General features: G+C 44.9%; 1 protein-coding gene across 5 annotated transcripts in view; it reads left to right on the forward strand.

Annotated features, from left to right (window-relative positions):
- NHSL2 (NHS like 2) overlaps nt 1–14353 on the forward strand; it is a 241463-nt gene that overhangs the window by 76320 nt on the left and 150790 nt on the right. The window lies entirely within an intron of this gene.

Genomic DNA, 14353 nt, shown 5'->3' on the forward strand with positions numbered 1-14353 from the left:
AGAGCACTTGGTGAGCTGTCCTTTGTTCCAATGGAAACAGAAAACCAGAAAAGCCCAGTGGGGGTTGACCAAACTTTCCTTTGTCCTCTTGGGCCTGGAGGCTGAATGGGAGGACTATGCAAAGTGGGGGGTGGGGGTGGGGCAGGGCCCCTGTAAGGGCAACAAATCAGCAGAAGGAGAAACAGGACAGGATTCTAGCCAAAAATAAAAAAAAAAAAAACCCACACACAAAGAGCTAAGTACACGCTGGTGAGGAGGCCTTGCAGCCTTCTTCATTCATGCAGCCTTACTTCGTGTGAGTCTGCTAAGTCTAACAGCCTGCGGCAAGAGGCCAGTGGGGACCCTGCAGACCCAACTCTGGAACCGTTTCTCTCCGTGCATCCTCAGAGCTCCCTTGCCCAGTCTCTTTCCTGCCCCCACCACACACCATGCTCCCACCAAAAACAATAGGAACTCAAATTTGTCAAAGTCATTCAAAGCTTCCCAAGCACTTCCCCACAGAATAGCCCTTCAGGTTAAGCCTATTGGTTAAGAATCCAGGCTCAGGGCCCAGACTGCCTGGCTCTTCCATTTCCATAGCTGTGTGATCTCCAATAAGCTGTTTAGCCTTGTGCCTCAGTTTCCTCATCTTGAAAATGGGAACGATCACAGGCTCTACATCTGAAGGTTCTTTTCAGATTAAATGAGCTAATGTTTAAGCTCCCTAAAAGCAGAAGATGGTTTTGTCTTTTATTCACTGCTATAGCCCTAATACCTAAAGAGTGCCTGGCACCCGGTAGAGACTCACCATTTACTGAATATATATAAGGTGCTTGGGATGGGAACTGGCACTTAGTAAATACAATAAAATTAGTCATCAATATCTTTCGCATTCTCACAACAGTTCCGAGAGGCGCGCTCTGAATTTCATGTGTGTCAGTTTACTTCCTCCACATGAGGTTCAAGTTCAAAGTGAAGGCACTGAAGGCAGGCAACAGATGTAAAATTGAGGGAGGTAGTTTGGGTCACAGAGGGTTAGGAATGCAGCCCTCAAATCTGAATGTCCCTCCACCCATTCATATATTCAACTTGTCCACTCCACAAATATTTCACCAATACCCCTATGGGCCATTGTGAGCTGGGGATATACTGATGACAAGACAGACAAGGATTCTATGTTTGAGCAGCTGAGATTCTAGTGGGAGACAGGCAAAAGCAAGAAAAGACTTAAATAATTTCAGACAGTAATAAATGCTATGAAGAAAATAAAGCAGTAAAATGATGTGGAGAGTGACTGAAGTGTCTCTCTAGGAGGGGCTGAGAAAGGGACATAGGAGCTCTTCTGGGGGTACTTGGTCTCAGGTTAGAGGCCCTTGCCTTGAGTTGGTCAATACTGCCTCATCCTGAGAGCATTTATATGCCATCTGCCCAAGGCAGGGGTCAGTTGCTAAGTGTAGCTCCCAGGGATCTGTACACGGGGGTCTAGGTGTGAGGCGCTGGAAAGAGGCTGTGAGCATGCGGTACCTGCATAGGAAAGTTCTGGCATTAGTCGTCCTCTGGCAAAAGCTGTTGGTTGCATTAGGTGAAATAAGGAAGAGGTGTCTGGCCAGTGCCCTCATGTCCCATGCTCCTTCACGGAACCATCTTCACACGTACACACACCACCTCATCTTCCACACAGCCCAGGCGCCATCACAACCTTTGTCGTACTTGAGTGCCCTTATTCATGACATGGTTGAGCATCTCCAGAGCCCAGTACAGAACTGATGCCTAATAAATGCTTACTGAATGAAAGAATCAGTGGTGACTGCTTTCCTTTTGCTTCCTCGACTGACTGGCTCATTTCTGCTCACAGATCAAGCCTCAGCCCACACAGTCATCTTATCTCCTTGTGTCTCACCTGGGGAGCTCTTGCATATCCTTTACTTTCTCTGTGAAGCTTTCCTTGACCTCCCCAGGCAAGGTTGATCCCTCTCACCTCTGAGTGCTCCAGCACACTGTATTCCACCCCCCATCACAGCCCTGATTACTCTAGGGGTACTGTCTGCTACTGCTCCACCACTTCACCTAACCTGTTAATTTTCTCAGTAGCAAGGACTGCATGGCTGTCTGTTATCTCCGCATCCCCAGTACTAGCCCCTAGAGGGCGCTCAGTAGATATTAGTGGAATTGAGAGGGGAAAAAACCAAAACTGAATTGTTTGTCAGTTTTGCTTAGAGCTTCCTAGGCAGTGATGTGCTGGAGCTGGCTTGGCTTGTTGTGGCTCATGAGAGCCAATTGTCAAATATTTAGGAAATCTGTGAGCCAATTGTTAAACACAGCCATCATTAAAAATTAAAATAGAGGAGAAAACAGATGCAAGATTGAGGGACATTCTAGCAAAGAAATGACCAACTAAAAAGCAATACGGGAACCTGGATTGGATCCTAGAACAGAGAAAAGACTTTTGTGGAAAAACCGGTGAAATCCAAATAAGCTTTGTACTTTAGTTAATAATGTTGTCCCAAGGTTAATTTCTCAGTTTCACTAAATGTTTTATAATTATGTAAGGTGTCAACGTAAGGGGAAGCTGCTTGAAGGGTATAAGGGAATGCTCTGTACTGCTTCTGCAATTATTTCTGTAAGTCTTAAATTCTCTTAAAATAAAATAACCATTAGACAAAATAATATTAAAATATATAAACCTACAGTTAAATAAATTATATTAAAATAATAAGTGCTTAGAATTCACCACTTCCTAGTTCTCTTACTATGATCTATGCTCTTTCTTTTGAGGGGGTCGTAATTAGGTTTATTTATATTTTTGATGGAGATACTGGGGATTGAACTCAGGACCTCATGCATGCTAGGCATGCACTCTACTGCTGAGCTATACCCTCCCTCTCTCTCCCTGATCTATACTCTTGAGCTAATTGACACCTACCTACTGCAACTGAATGGTGTGTTACTGATCATCTTTTCCTCCGAGTTTGGTGATGTCACATAGGTAGCTTGAAATAGACCACAGTGGAAGTATTTATATCATGGAAATCTGAGAATGCTACAGATGAGGGCTTGGATTCTTGTTTTGTTCATTGTACTCTAGACCTCAGAAAGTGTTGGAGAAAATGTTAATAATGTACATTCAACTTAAAAGTGTGTCATGTTTATAGCTGTTACTTCATGAATAGCACACCAAAAATTTTGAAGAAATATGCTTCCAGTGGAAACTATTACCTGATTCAGCAAAGGAGTTGTTTGAATCATTGATAAATCTGTCAAGTTCTAACACTTCTTCATTGTTTCACTTTCTTCTGACTCATTAATGTTAGAAAATATCAACCACCATCCATGTAGGACTGACACTCGATCTTCTTTTGCAACTGTAGGATGCTGTGGATGTCAGAATTCAGCAAAGTTAATGAATGCATTATATGGAAATCAATTGGCTATATGGAATTTGCAATAAAAAGTATTATAGATTTCATCATTATTCATACATTGTGTGCTTTGTGTTCTTATATAAGTAGTAAACTTATATATGTGTATACATGCATGCATTTTTTTTGAAAGCCAGTGGCTAACCATTTACCAGAATACCACTGGTCCTAAGTATCGATTACTATTTCACGAAATGCATTGATGGAAAGAAAAGAACGTTGCCTGGCACCTTCTCTGTGCCGAACTGTGCTATATTTTTGATGTTCATCATCTCAGTCACTCAGCTGTGTGAAGTGTAGGTATTATGGACATCATTTATGAAGATGAGATGAGAACATTGGGGCTCATAGAGGCCTGGTCAAAGTCAAGTAATTGATATATAGTGGAGTCAGGATTAAACCCGACATCTGTCTGAGTTCAAAGCATTGTATTAGTTTCCTATTGCTACTGTAACAAATTACCACAAATTTAGTGGCTTAAAGCAACAGAAAGGTATTCTCTTATAGTTCTGGAGGTTAGATGTCTGAAATGGGTCTCATTGGACTAAAATCAAGGTTTTGGCAGGGCTGCATTCTTTCTGGAAGTTCCAAAGGAGAATCTGTTTCCTTGCCTTTTCCAGCTTCTGGACGCTGCCTGCATTCCTTGGTTTTTGTCCCCTTCCTCCATCTTCAAAATCAACAATGACCAGTTGAGTCTTTCTCACATTCCATCTGTCTGACCCTGCTTCTGTTGTCACATCTTCTTTTCCAACTCTGCCTCTCCTGCCCCCCTCTTTCACTCTACGAGGACCCTTGTGGCATCACCTGATGCCCACCTAGAACATGCAAGAGAGTCTCCCCATCTTGAGGTCAGCCGATTAGCAACCTTAATTCCATCTGCAAACTTTATTTCTGAACTTTGCTATTTAACCTAATGTAGTCACAGGTTCTGGGGATTTAGGACGTGGACATCTTTGGTGGGGAGCATAATTTTGCCTATCACACTTTTTCCATGACCCTTAATCACCTTGCCTCTTGTTTTAGTGGTTACATAATCCAATGCAAGGCCAGTGCTCCTCTCCCTGACACCTGCGTGCCGCACGAACCTGTGCCCTCCACTTTGGGGTAAAATGCCTTCTTTCCTTCACTTACTTTCCCAGCCTGCCAGAGAGCCCTGTGAGAGAATGGTTTCTAATCCACGGGGCTTTGAATCCTGGGCATATATTTTACCCTGCCTTACTAAGGTGTTTTTAAAATAGTTTCCGGGATTTTTGCAGATTGCTGGCTTTTTCAAAGCTCCTGTTCCCTTCTTCCATTCCCCAGTGTTTGTATGGGGCCAGAGCCCCCTTTCCCCTACAGCAGGTCTCACCTTACTGGGGTTTACCCATTGCCACCTTCTGGACCTGTTTCTAGCCACCAGCCAGGATCGTGCATTATTTATTTGTGCTTCTCACAGATTTTTACACTGCTATATTCTAGAAAAGTCCCTGGACTTAACTGCAATGGCCTTTCCCTATGTCTGCTGATGAGGCATCCATCTGTCTGTGTTTAATACTGCTCTCTGACTGGCTTTTCAGAATCAGACTCTCTTAGTAGTGATTCCCTACCTACCCTTGTTTCCGCCACACTGAGGCTCCTGATTCCAGTCATAAGGAACTTCCTCCACTGATATCAGCAATGGTCAGAGGTTGCCCTTCCTCCCAAGAGGCCTTTGTAACAGCCAGATGCACCTCTTCACTGCCTCTGAGCTCTGACTACAACCTTCTTGGTCCCCCGCCTATCCTTGCCAAAAATGTTTTGCCCCTCTCTACTGTCTGTCACACTCACACCCACACTTGGGGGACCCCATCTGAATCCAACCACCTCGAGGGAAATTTGCCAGATCATACCAACCCAAGGAGCTCGTGTCCTCCTCTGAACACCTCCAGAACTTATTGTCAGTAACTCTTATTTTAACAGTGCATCGTCTACCATTATGGACAGGTTGCAAACTGGTGACTGGTAGACCCAATAACGCCCACAGATGTGTTTGCCCGTGGTTTATTTCTTTTCAGAATTATTTGCTAATATGTAACAGTAAGTAATCTTTCCCTTCAATCTGGGTTTCTGGCTTCTTTGAAACACATAGACATCTAGTAATACTGGCTCTGCATTCCCATTGGATGGTAGTTAGCTGGATTGGGGTGGCGACTTCCCCATTAGAGGGAGCTCTCACTCTCCAATTTGCCACAGTCCCTGCCACTCCCTATTATTGTATCACTCCCACCTCCTTCACTCCTGTATAGTACTCACCTGGTTCCTAAAGACATTCTAAAATTCTGAAATATTCTGTGCTTGCCTGAATGTCCAGCTATATTATAGTCTCTTGGAGGAAAGAAACCTTACTTTGAATGTATTTTGTTTCTCCCATGCAGCTCTGTACCTAGTAGATGCTCAATAAATACTGAGAGCATAGAGAATTTCCTGAAAGAGTGATCACCCTCTAGATTATTCCAGAATATGGAAAAGGTTACTTTTACTTTTTACTACAAGGTAAAACTTTATAAATGTACCATTTGTTGAGAAGTTACCATGTACCTGACTCATGTTAGATGCTTTGGAGCCACAGAGAAGGAAACCGAGTCTCAGAGAGCCTGTACTGCAGGCTGGGGCTGTAGATCTGGTCATTTCTGAGGCAACAGCCCAAACCTGCATTTGATGAGGAAAATTTCCTCAGCATCAGTGCTGGAAGCAGAGAGGAGCTGCCCCTGGGCCTCTCTGGTAATGTTTGTCCACAAACTCTGAGAGTTACTCTGAATAAAGATTAAGCATTTTTTAAATGCCCTTTCTGTGCTGGGCATTTATTAAGAAACTCTGCATTTATTCTTGGACAATCAGGAATTCTGAGCATCTTGGGCAGCCCACTGAAAAGGTGAGGGAAGTAGAGCTCCATGGAACATAACTGGGGATGGGATTTGGAGCCCATTTGGTGAGTCACGCTCAATCGAGAGAAGCGTCTGCTGATTTCTTTGCCCATATGTGCACAGAGATTGTGCTAGTCCCTCATGCCGTCGCTGGGGGTGCTGACGTTTGTTGTGGATGGGAAAACCTGCAGAAATTATGCGTGTTTCATTGCACAGCAGCAAACAGAAAGGAATGCGAGAATACTGTCGGCTCCTGCTGGGCCAGAAATCTGTTGTCACGTGTTGCTGAACGGCTGCAGGAAAACTGGTCTGGACCTTTGGAGGCAGAGAGGTGGGTTTGTCAGACTTTGGTTCTGAGTAACTTTGAGGGCAAAGAGGTTGTACAGGAAACAGATACAGAGCATCTAGGAGTTTGACTCAGAAGCCTTCGCCTGCCTTCTTTGCCACCCTTTCCCCTCCAGCCACCACCAGTTCCAGCCATGGCTGGGAGGGTAGAGAGGTGGGATTGGCCTCAGCCCCAGGGCCACCAGGTTCCACCAGGCCTGATGTGGTCACAGACCCTGCTTAGGGCCACCAAAATGCTCAGGTCAGCTGGGTGGGTTGAACCTCTGGAATGGATGAAGCTCGTGGGCCAGTTCTAAAGGAGGCAAGATAGGGCAGAATGGGGGTGGGAGAGGCAGGGCAAAGACTCAGCTAAGGGCATATACAAGGGCTTTTATCCTTCAGACTCTATAGGAGTCTATGAGACTGTAGAAAACATGGAATCTGTAAAAACTCCAATTCAAAAAGATACATGTACCCCAATGTTCATAACAGTATTATCTACAGTAGCCAAGACATGGAAACAACCTAAATATCCAGTTACAGATGACTGGAGAAAGAAGATGTGGTGAGATACACACACACACACACACACACACACACACACACACACACACACACACTAGAATATTACTCAGCCATCAAAAAGAATGAAATAATACCATTTGCAGCAATATAGATGGAGCTAGAAATTATCATATTAAGTGAAGTAAGTCAGAGAAAGACAAATATCATAATATCACTTCTATGTGGAACCTAAAAAAAGACACAAATGAACTTATTTACAAAACAGAAAGAGCCTCATAGGCATAGAAAACAAATTTATGGCTGCCAAAGGGGAAATGGGGGAGGGATAAATTAAGAATTTGAGATTTGCAGATGCACACTACTATATATAAAATAGATAAACAACAAGGTCCTACTGTATGGCACAGAGAACTATATTCAATATCTTATAATGACCTATGATGAAAAAGAATATGAAAATGAATATATATATATGTATAACTGAATCACTATGCTGTACACCAGAAACTAACACAATATTGTAAATCAACTACACTCCAATTCAAAGAAAGAAGAAAGAAAGAAAAGAAAACAAAACAAAACATGGAATCCATAACTTTGGACTCACTTAGAACTGGGTTCAAGCCCTTCCTCTATTCCTACAAGTGCAGCCTTAGGCAAGTCACTAAATCTCTCCAAACCCACGTTTACTTCTTTCTATGTGTGAGGGGTCATGAGGCAATGTTTGTATGGGGTCTGGCCCATATTTCAAGCAGGGGGAGCCATAAGCTTTATAATGACGCAACTGAGCACTAAACTATCATATTGGTTATTATTTATCATGGGCTTCCTAGGGGCCAGACACTATGCTGAACCATTTTAATACATTCTTAAAGAAAGATAAAGACATTGTGTTGCAGAGAGCAAGAGTGACTCCTTGAAGATCATCCAGCCAGTAAAGACAGAACCAGGACAGAGCCAACACTTCCAACCAGACCACCTGCCAGACATTAGCCCCACTTCACCTATGAGGAAACTTGAGGTTCAGGAGGCACTAACATCAGAGACAGACTTTGGGGCTTTAGCCATCTAGCTCTGCTATTTAACGTGCTGTGTGACCTGTGGCGAGTTACTCAACCTCTCTGAGCTTCAGTTTCCCGATTTGGAAAATATTCGATTCCAAAGCCTCTGGCAGCCTGTACGGGAGAAGCAGGATCCTGGGGACGAAGGTGGAGGGGACGGAGCTCAGACTCTCCTGGAGACAGAGAATGAGAAGAAATGGGTGTGACTGGCTTTATGAAGTGGAGGCGGGTCTGAAGAGAAACTTGCCAGAGTGAACGTGCTGGCTCGCACTTCCCATTTAGCAGCTGCTGGAGAGCACCCACAGGGGCTGGGTGGGCAGGAGCTTGGCCAGCTCAGCAGACACCCATATGCTGAGCTGCTGTTGCCACCTAGGGGACAGGCGATGACCACGAACCCAGGCTATGGCTGTGGGTGTGCAGTACTGCACATTCCCTGTCTCCTGCTGGTTTCCGGAGTGGAAAGGGGCGGCCGAGCCTTGCTCCAGGAGTGGGGAGGAGAGTGAGGAAAAGGAGCCGAGTCCTGCCTCCGGTTTGGGAGTTATAAATAAATCCATCTGGAAGTGTTTGGGGCTGTGGGAGCCTGAGGCCAGCCTCTGCAATTCAGGCCATGTGGTGCAGATTTCCATTCACACCAAACCCTCCCCCCACAACCCCCAATCCCAGGAGACAGTCTGATTGGGCCTGTCTGTTCCAGCCCGAGTTGAGCAGGAACCTCTCAGGCTTCAACTCTGTTCCAGCCCCTGCCGCAACCCTCCTCTCCTCCCTGGCCAACTCCAGCAAGATCAGGCCTGTGAAAGTCCTTTGAAAAGATCATGTGCTATTCAAGCACTGCTTGAATGAATGAATTAATTTTCAGTTCAGCATTTAACTGGCAGGACATAATGCTCCCTAGGAAGGGGCCTCCTGGGGTAGTTATGGAAGGTGACGTGTTCCTGACTTTTAGCTTCCATCTCAGGTCATCTTTACCCTAGCCAGCTAAGGCTGGCTGAGGGACAAAGGCTCAACCCAAGTCTTGTTCATTTTTCTATCCCCGGCACTAAGGGTGATGCTCAGTAGGTGTTGATTATATGAAGGGTTGAGTCGACTTGTTAATTTAACAAACGCTCATTACACACCCCCATGTGTGGTTAGCTATGGTGTATGTGCTGGAAAAACAGCAGAGAGCAACACAGACAGAACTCCCGCCCTCATCAAGCTCACAGTCACAGCATTTCTCGGTGATACTCCTATTGGCACTTGGAGTGAGACGATTCTTTGCAGTGTGGGATGCTCCTGTGCATTGAAGGATGTTTGTCTGGACTCCTGGCCCGCTCAGTCCTCTGGAGTCATTATGACAACCAGAAAGGCCTCTCCATGTTTCCAAATCCTTCCAGGGTCTGGGATGACCCACCCGTGGCCAAGGGCCACTGCTGAGGAACTTGACAGGGAGCAAGTGAAGGAAGGTCATCCCCAGTATGTGAACGTGTGGAGTCCTCTAAGTCCATGTGTAATGGGTAGTTTAGACCTGGGAAATCAAATGTGCCCCAGAGAAAGGTGTCAAATGGTCCTTCAGTGGTTGAGTTAGGCCCCAGAAGCCCGTCAGGTAGCTGAGGTCCATGGTTCTCCTGAGCTGGGTTAGGGTTCAAAACCGCCATGGCCATTTTGAACATGCCGATGAGATGGTATTTCGAGAATGTTCAGAAAGCAGCCAGGATTTGATCCCAGGTGTAGATGAGAAGCCAATCTCAAGATACCGACTTGGGATAAATCCACTTTGAAGTGGGAGTTAAGGTTGAGGCTCGGCATCCGCGAGGATCATCAGGGGAGAAAGTATTGGGGAAAAGGTGAAGAATGAATCATTCCATTCCCAAGGTCAGCAGCACCCTAGTTAGGGGCCTCTGCCCTTGCCAGGACCACAGCAACAGCCTTCTAATTGGCCTCTGTTCTTCTTCTCATCTCTCTGCATTCCAGAGTTACCTTCTTAAAACATGACTTTCATCACGTCCCTTCCCAACATTCACCAGGTCCAACCTCCTCAGCCCACCCTAACCCCCCACCGTTCCTCTGCCCCACAAGCTGGCCCACCCTTGGCAGCTGGCTCCAGAGTCCTCCCCTTCAAGGCTCCTTGGTGCTTATCTCCTACATCTTACCATCTGGAGACACAGAGCCCCAAACACACACTGCCCTTCTTTCCTCTGTGCCACCTCCTCCCTTGGGATACCCTTGGACCTTATCTCCATTTGAGAAAGTACACTCAGGCTTCAAAGCCAAGTTCAAGTCTCCCCTCTTTTTTTATTGCAGTATAGTCGATTTACAATGTTGTGTTGTGGGGAGGGTATAGCTCAGTGGTAGAGTGCCAGCTTAGCATGCACGAGGTCCTGGGTTCAATCCCCAGTACCTCCATTAAAAAAAAAATAGAGAGAGGGACTAGAGCAACTGTTTTTTAAAAAATGCTTTATGATAAAAAAAAAAAATGTTGTGTTAATCCCTGATGACACAAATGAACTTATTTACGAAGAGACTCACAGACATAGAAAAGTCTCCCATCTTTTGTAGAGCTTTCCCTGACCCCTCAGAGGCTAGCAGACAGTTTCCCATCCCTGAACCCCCCTCTCCAGCTCTTCATATAAACTGGGGGCTTCTGTCTCTCCCACTAGACTGAGAGTCCCCTGAGGGCAGTAGTCATGTTTTGCTGTGTAATCACATCACCCAGCCTGGTATGAGGGAACAGGAAAGTGGGCTTGGGGATGGCCTGGTACGATGGGGCAAAGAGGAAGTGCAATGGTTTCCCCTAGGCCTGACAGACCATGGGTCCACTTGAGCCACTTTTAACTGCCCTCTCCATAAGCACTGTCTCTGGATGAGGGTTAGTGAAAGAGTTATGGGAGCCAGGGAGGGTATAGCTCAGTGGTAGAGCATGTGCTTAGCATGCACAAGGTCCTGGGTTCAATCCCCAGTACCTCCGTTAAAAACAAAGAAAAGAAAGAGCTAGGAGAGAGAAGGGAAAAGATCGAAAGCCAAGGGAAGGGGCAGGGAGAGGGAGCTGAATGAAGGAGAAGCTGAGAGGATGAAAGAGGAGATGGGGAGCAAAGATCTGCATCAACAGCTTCCATACACAGGGATTCAAATAACCTTCCTTCTACACTGTTGGTGGGAATGTAAATTGCTGCAGTATGGAGGACAGTATGGAGGTTCCTTAAAAAACTAAAACTAGGTTTACCATATGATCCAGCAATCCCAGGGGTGGGCACATAGGAGTTGGGCACACAGCCAGAGAAAACTCTAATTTGAAAAGATATATACATGCACCCCAATGTTCATAGCAGCACTATATACAATAGCCAAGATATGGAAACAACCTAAATGTCCATTGACAAATGATTGGATAAAGAAGATGTGGTGTGTGTGTGTGTGTGTGTGTGTGTGTGTGTGTGTGTGTGTGTGTAATGGAATACTACTCAGCCATAAAAAAGAATGAAATAATGCCATTTGCAGCAACATTGATGGACATAGAGATTATCAAACTAAGTGAAGTAAGTCAGACAGAAAAAGACAATTATCATGATATTACTTATATGTGGAACCTAAAAAAAAAAAAGATACACATTCTATTTACAAACCAAAAGCAGACTCACAGACATAGAAAACAAACTATGGTTACCAAAAGGGAAAGGGTGGGGAGGGATAAATTAGGGGTTGGGGATTAACAGACACACATTACTATACATAAAATGGATAAACAACAAGGACTTACTGTATAGCACAGGGGGCTATATTCAATTTCTTGTAATCATATATAATGGAAAAGAATCTGAAAAGAAAAAAATATATGTATGTATATGTATAACTGAATCACTTTGCTCTACACCTGAAACTAACATTGTTTATCAACTACACTTCAATAAATTTTTTGTAAAAAACCTGGAATGGAATAAAACAAGATTTGGGATTCTGATAATGAAAGCAGATGCTTAGGCAGGTCAGCTGAATGTATGGTTAATTAATAGGCATTAGTGCCCTTTAGTGCCAAGCTGTGCATGGAATCATGTCCTACTGTGATCAAATGCCAGATACCCAGGGTGCCCATGTAGTAAAGAGCATTGGCATGAGAGAGCTGGAGAATTCCTCAGAGAGCTCTTCCTGAGGGCACCAGGGGCCACTGGAACTCACTCCATAGTTGTCCCACACCACTGGCCTGGATCTTGCAAAGATAAGCGGACATGAGAAAAAAAAACCATCATGGAGCTAGCAGCTAGTATCCCAGGGGCCACGCCGGACACATTTTATGCACACGAGCTCTTTTGATCTTAGATACAACTCTCTGAGGTAGGTATGGTCTCTATTTTACAGCTTAGAAAAGTGAGGTCTGGGGAGGGTTAAGAATCTTCCTCAAGGGCACGCAGCTTCAAAGTCTTGGATACAGGAATCTAATGCGGGTCATCCCCTCTCTGATTGACAGCAATTTTCTGCCTGGTCTTGCTGACTTTGGCTGTGGGGCTGATTTCTGGATTGATTTCTTTGAACATAAATAAAATACCATCAGTTTTTCCTGGCTCTGGAATGAGCCCTCAGAGTCATGTGCTGTTCTCCAGTTTCCAGCTGGGTGCCTTTGCTGGGTGTCCACAAATAGGAAGCAATTGGCTTTATCCTGACAATCAACAGTATGCACTCAAAAATGCCAGGGTGCTTTTTTTCCCGGGAGATCCTTCAGGCTGGGGACTTTCAGCCTACGGAGCCAAGTTTTCTATTTTTTTCTTCCCTCCCAATGGTCTGCCAATAACCTGGTTGATGGTTGATTGCTGTCCCAGACGAATTTAAAAATCCTGATCAAAATCTTGGTACCTTTGGGATGTTGCCCAAACTGTGTTCTGACTATCCCTGGGGCCCGTCCTTATCCGCTTGGTGGTTGATGGATGCTGTCTGCTGCCAGCCTGTGAGTGAGGGTGAGCAGAGGAAAAGAGGTATGGACAGGGCAGGTGTGGACAGTGTTTCCCCAAATTCCAACATGACATAGTTAGGCCAACTCATGGAGGAGTCAGTGGAGTTAAAGAGGCTGGACCCAATCAGGGGGCAGAATAGCATGCAGTGTTACCCCTGTGAAGTTGTGGCTTTAGAGTGGGCTAGGTTGGCTAGAAAGTCCATGATGGTAGTTTCCTGGAGTGGCTGTGGAGTTAGGTACACTCCGGGAGCCTTTTGGGCTGGGCCTCTGGCCTAGAGTTGTGTGTCCTACACAAGTGGTAAAGCATTAGGATGATCGTGCTGCATGCAGGGCCTTCTGAAGTTTTGTGGACTAGCAGAATTTTCTATGATACACAGTGACAGGCAGGCAACATGTCTCTGATCTTGGGTTTGGGCTTCTGTTCTGGCCATTTTAGTGAATGGAATTCTTCAGCATCACCTTCAGAATCCATTGGGAATCCATCCACTTCTCACCACCTCCATGGCTACCACCCTAGTCCAAGCCATCACCCTCTGTTAACTGTCACTAGTCTCCTAAAGTGATGCTGTTAAAACATAGTCTATGTCAGTCTTTTGTTCAACATCCTCTAATTTTTCCCCATCTCACTCAAATTAAAAGCCAAAATCTTTCTCTTTCTGGTTTACTTATTTACAAAACAGAAACAGACTCACAGACATAGAAAACAAACTTATGGTTACCAGAGGGGAAAGGAGGTGGGGAGGGATAAATTGGGGGTTCAAGATTTGCAGATACTAACTACTATATATAAAATAGAACAACAGATGTCTTCTGTGGAGCACAGGGAACTATATTCAGTATCTTGTAGTAACCTATAATGAAAAAGAATATGAAAGGGAATATACGTATGTATATGTATGACTGAAACATTATGCCATACACTAGAAAGTGACACAACATTGTAAACTGACTATACTTCAATTTTAAAAGAAGCCAAAGTCTTTATGGAAGCCCTCAAGGCCCTCATAATCTTACTCCCTCTTACCTCCTTGGCATTATCTCCTACCATCACCTCCTCCATCCCAGCCATGCTAGTCTCCTGAACATTCTTTAAGCTTTCCAGACACCTTTGTGCTTTGTACTTGCTTTTCCTTCTGCCTAGAATGCTTTTCCCCAGTGTGTCAGTCAGGATCCTGGAAGAAAGTAGTGATGGAAACTGGGGGAAGGGAGCTGTGTACAGTAGCCCATCTGACTGGAATGGTGGTC

Source organism: Camelus ferus, chromosome X (assembly GCF_009834535.1).
Source record: "Camelus ferus isolate YT-003-E chromosome X, BCGSAC_Cfer_1.0, whole genome shotgun sequence".
Lineage (NCBI taxonomy): Eukaryota > Metazoa > Chordata > Mammalia > Artiodactyla > Camelidae > Camelus > Camelus ferus.